Raw genomic sequence first — 6,000 nt, 5'->3', positions numbered from 1 at the left:
CTTTCAAAGTATTTATTTAATGAAACTGGATATATCAATCAATGAAGCAGTGTGGATATACAGGCATGTCTGAAATGATTGTCACCCTTGATAAAGATGAGCAAAAACATACAAATACTGAACGAATATTACATGCTAAAAAAAATTGTACTCTTTTTTTTTTTTTTTTACCAATACAATTGCTCAGAGAAACAGATTTTGTTAAAACAAAATCTAGGGGTAAAAATTATTCCCTGTTTTCAATACTTTTTCAATAAATCAAGTCTAATTTTAATTGTCACAGGCACCAAATACAATTTCACCTTACAGTGAAATGCTTACTTACAAGCGCTTAACCAACAATGCAGTTAAGTAAAAAAATAAAAATATCAACAATGCAAATAGTCTGGGTAGCTGTTCAAGAGTCTTATAGCTTGGGGTAGAAGCTGTTAAGAAGCCTTTTGGACCTCGACTTGGCACGCCGGTACCACTTGCCGTGCGGTAGCAGAGAGAACAGTCTAACTAGCGTGGCTGATCACGTTGAGGGTGAGGTTGTTGTCCTTGCATCACACGGTCAGGTCTCTGACCTCCCTCCCTATAGGCTGTCTCATTGTCAGGCCTACCACTGTTGTCGTCAGCAAACTTATTGATGGTGTTGGGAGTCGTGCCTGGACGTGCAGACATGAGTGAACAGGGAGTACAGGAGGGGACTGAGCACACACCCCTGAGGGGCCCCCATGTTGAGGATCAGCGTGGCGGATATGTTGTGACCTACCCTTACCACCTGGGGGGCGGCCCGTTAGGACGTCCAGGATCCAGTTGCAGAGGGAGGTGTTTAGTCCCAGGGTCCTTAGCTTAGTGATGAGCTTTGATGGCATTATGGTGTTGATCTGTAGTCAATGAATAGCATTCTCATTTGTGTTCCTTTTGTCCAGGTGTGTAAGGGCAGTGTGGAGTGCAATAGAGATTGCATCATCTGTACATCTGTTGACGCGTTATGCAAATTGGAGTGGGCCTAGGGTTTCTGGGATAATGGTGTTGATGTGAGCCATGATCAGCCTTTCAAAGCATTTCATGGCTAGAGATGTGAGTGCTACCGATCGGTAGTCATTTAGGCAGGTTATCTTAGTGTTCTTGGGCACAGGGACTATGGTGGTCTGCTTGAAACATGTTGGTATTACAGACAGGGAGAGGTTGAAATTGTCAGTGAAGACACTTGCCAGTTGGTCAGCACATGCTCGGAGTACATGTTCTGGTAATCTGTCTGGCCCTGCGGCCTTGTGAATGTTGACCTTTTTTAAAGGTCTTACTCACATTGACTGTTGAGTGCGTGATCACACAGTCGTCCGGAACAGCTGATGCTCTCATGCTTGTTTCAGTGTTTGCCTCAAAGCGAGCATAGAAGTAGTTTGTCTGGTAGGCTCGTGTCACTGTCACTAGTCCCGTATTGATGCTTTGCCTGTTTGATTGTTCGTCGGAGGGCATAGCGGGATTTCTTATAAGCTTCCGGGTTACACGGAACCCAAACCGGCTGTGAGCGTGCGCCATTGTGCATACATTTATTTTGTCCCCCAACACCAAATGCGATCAGGACACGCAGGTTAAAATATCAAAACAAACTCTGAACCAATTACATTAATTTGGGGACCAGTCAATAAGCAGTAAACATGTATGGCAATTTAGCTAGCTAGCTTGCACTTTCTAGCTAATTTGTCATATATAGCTAGCTTGCTGTTGCTAGCTAATTTGTCCTGGGATTGTTATTTTCCCTGAAATGCACAAGGTCCCCTCTACTCTGACAATTAATCCACACATAAAACGGTCAACCAAATCGTTTCTAGTCACCTCTCCTCCTCCCAGGCTATTTCATCTTTGAACTTATATGGTGATTGGCATCTAAACTTTCATAGTTTTACCACAACAAGCGGCAACAAAGTTTGTTTTTCAATCATCCACGTGTGTATAACCAATTGAGGAGATGGCACATGGGTACCTGCTTCTATAAACCAATGAGGAGATGGCACATGGGTACCTGCTTCTATAAATGAGGAGATGGGAGAGGCAGGACTTGTAGCGCGATCTGCATCAGAAATAGGAATTACTTCTATTTTAGCCCTTGGCATCGCAGACGCTCGTTGACGTGCGTGAGCAGTGTGGGTGTAATAATTGATTAACACAGATTCCTAAATTTATTTTGCAACGCACGCGGCGCGAGTGGTCTAGTCAGGGTATTAAGAGTCCCGCTCCTTGAATGCGGCAGCGCTACCCTTTAGCTCAGTGCAAATGTTGCCTGTAATCCAGGGCTTCTGGTTGGTGTATGTGCGTGAGTAGAGTCACTGTGGGGACGATGTCCTCGATGCATTTATTGATAAAGCCAGTGACTGATGGCTTTATCAATAACACATTTTTCTATAAAGTTAATATCCTGATTGGTGAATGATTCTGTCCTCATTATTGGTCATTTAAGACGTCCGCTACACTTGTTGCATACAAGACAAGATGCATGTTTTTGGAATCTTTTTATTCTGGATATTTGTGTTCTTTTCACTCTGTCATTTAGGTCATTATTGTGAAGTCACTACAATGACTTGGATCCATCCTCAGTTGTCTCTTGACAGCCATTGAACTCTATAGCTGTTTGTTTTTTTAAATCACCAAGCAGTTTCCTTCCTCTCCTGCAGCTCAGTTCAGGATGATTATCTTTCATGTTTCTGGGTGGTTTAATACATAATCCACAACATAATTATTAACTTGACCATGCTTAAAGAGACCATGCTTATTCAATGTCTGATTTGTTATTGTTATGCCATCTACCAATCACTGCCCTTCTTTATGAGGCTTTTGAAAAGCTCCCTGGTCTTTGTAGTTGAATCTGGTTCAAATTCAATACTTAACTGAGGGACCTTAGATGTTGTATTTATGGGGGACAGAGGAGAGGTTATTCAAACATCAATCCCTATTATTTACATTGACTCATTAGGATTGTTTTATTTTTAACTCCTGAACTAATTCAGGCTTACCTAAAGACGGGCTGAACACTTATTGCCTTCAGAAACTATTCACACCTCTTGACTTCTTCCAAATTTAGTTGTGTTACAGACATAATTTAAAATGGATAACATTTTGATTTCTCTTGTCACTGGCCTACACGCAATACCCCATAATGTCAAAGTGGATTTTTAAAAATATTTTTCTTCTTGAGTCAAGTATTCAACCCCTTTGTCATGGAAATGCCTAAATACATTCAGGAGTAAAACGTTTCCTAATATTTTTGAATGACTACCTCATCTCTGTACCCAACACATACAATTATATGTAAGGTCCCTCAGTCGAGCAGTGAATTTCAAACACCGATTCAACCACAAAGATCAGGGAGGTTTTCCAATGCCTCACAAAGAAGGGCATGTATTGGTAGATTGTTTTTTATTTTTTATACCAGACATTGAATATCCCTTTGAACATGAAGTTATTAATTACACTTTGGATGGTGTATCAATATACCCAGTCAGTAGAAAGATACAGGAGTCCTTCCTAACTCATTTGCCAGAGAGGAAGGAAACTGCTCAGAGATTTCACCATGATGCCAATGGTGACTTTAAAACAGTTACAGGGTTTAATGGCTGTGATAGGAGAAAACTGAGGATGGATCAAAACATTTGTAGTTACTCCACAATAATAATTGACAGAGTGAAAAGGAAGCACATCATTTTTATATTCCAAAACATGCAGCCTGTTTGCAACAAGACACTAAAGTAATACTACAAAAAAAATTGGCAAACCAATCAACTTTTTTGTCCTGAATACAAAGTGTTAAGCACAGGCAAAATCCTACAGAAAATCTTGGTTCAGTCTGCTTTCCACCAGACACTGGGAGATGAATTCACCTTTAAGCAGGAAAATAATCTAAAACACCAAGACCACATCTACACTGGAGTTGCTTACCATGGAGACCGTGAGAGTGGCTGAGTTACAGTTCTGACATAAATCTGTTTGAGAATCTATGGCAAGACCTGAAAATGGTTGTCTAGCAATGATCAACAATGAGTTTGACAGGTTGAAGAATTTTGAAAAAAAAGCGTAATAGGTAAACGTTTACAGAATCCCGGTGTGGAAAAGCTCTTAGAGATTTGCCCTGAAAGACTCCGTTGTAATTGCTGCCAAAGGTGCTTCGACAAAGTATTGACTCAGGGTTGTCATATCTATATTTCATTTTCAATAAATTAGCAACATTTCCACAATGTTTTCACTTTGTCATTATGGGGGTTATTGTGTGTAAATGTTTTGGGGGAAAAAACAAACATATTTAATCTATTTTGAATTCAGGCTGTAACACAACAAAATGTGGAATAAGTCAAAGGTTATGAACACTTGCTGAAGACATTGTATACCATTGTATACCAGTGGCGGTCAGTGCCGTTTATGATGAGGACAATATACCTTTCTCGTGAGCGTGACCTTATTTCTTTACAGCGTGTTGGATGACTGTCATTCATATTCCGTTCACCCAGTTCAATGTAACATCGATAGGTTTAGGCTACTACATGATACTCAAATTTTCCCTATACCCATTATGACGTTGCTACAACATTAGGTGCACACAGGTCGAGAGAAAGATTTGAGATGACAGGTAGTGACACATGGACAGACAGTGACACATTCAATACCGCCGTGCACACTCTTGCCTGCGTCTAGCTTATCTAGGGTGTAATCATTAGTCCAACAGTTGCAAATGAGAGGTTCTATTGGACAAATTCAGGTATTTTTATCCGTTTTCGTTCCGTTTAAGAAATGCTTTTCAACAGAATCGGCGGAATGAATACACTAACTGCATAAACACAGTTCACTTCCATAGCAGCCATGTTGTATTCATTCCAGGCCCCTATGTACTCACATTTTCCCTTCGTTTGTGGACTTCAACTAACACATCAGCCCTATGTGACCAGGCAAAAAAAACGAAGCCAAATCATGTCATAACCGCTACACACAGCCTACACACGTTACTTTAGCTAATCCATATTAGCTAATGTAACACCCTAGTCAATACAGCTAATAGAACTAATGCGTTATTAAACCCGCTATAATCATGCAGTAACGTTAGTGTATAGTCAGTAAGCAGTTAGCCAGGTGGGCCCTGGAAGCAATAAATTAATAAAACTAAAAGCTTACCATGACACGGAAGAGTTCCAGTGGATAGCCAGTTAGCTAACATAGAATCCCTCTGTTTGAGATGGGTTTTTGAGTAACTAAACTTGCCAAATGCATTTGCCAGCTAAGTGAAACTCAAAAAATTACTCTCGCTCTTGCTTCTCCTTAATTTTTAAAGAAATTAATTTGTTGAATTTTTGTCTGAGTCAACTACTCACTGCATCTTATGCACTGCAGTGCTAGCTAGCTGTAGCTTATCCTTTCAGTACAAGATTCATTCTCTGATCCTTTGATTGGGTGGACAACATGCCAGTTCATGCTGCGAGAGCTCTGATAGGTTGATGTCCGTCTTCATAATCACTGTAAGTCTATGGAAGGGGGTGAGAACCATGAGCCTCCAAGGTTTTGTATTGAAGTCAATGTACCAAGAGGAGGAAGGAAGCTAGCTGTCCTCCGGCTATACCATGGTGCTACCCTACAGAGTGCTGTTGAGGCTACTGATGATCTTCATTACAAGATGGTGTGTTTTAATAAATGATTTGTTGATGTGAATATATTTAGTATAGTTTTACAGTTTTTTTTATTTTATGAAATTCACTGTTGAGGAGGATGGTCCTCACCTTCCTCCTCTGAGGAGCCTCCACTGCTGTATTCCATTTATAAAATTGCCATATATTTGTTTAAATACAGACTTGCCCAAAAATAAGTGAAAAATATGATCCAATGGATTATGATCATTTTCTGGAGAAAACAAAATGGTGTAAAAACAAAAATGTGCTATTTTAATTCGCTCCCATGGCTCAGATAGCCAAGTACACACAGCTGTTTGGCTCATCTTAGTCACAAAGAGGAAGACATTTGCAGCTGTTAATAAAT

This window comes from Oncorhynchus kisutch, linkage group LG4 (assembly GCF_002021735.2).
Source record: "Oncorhynchus kisutch isolate 150728-3 linkage group LG4, Okis_V2, whole genome shotgun sequence".
Classification (NCBI taxonomy): Eukaryota; Metazoa; Chordata; class Actinopteri; order Salmoniformes; family Salmonidae; genus Oncorhynchus; species Oncorhynchus kisutch.
This window is presented reverse-complemented; position numbering follows the sequence as displayed.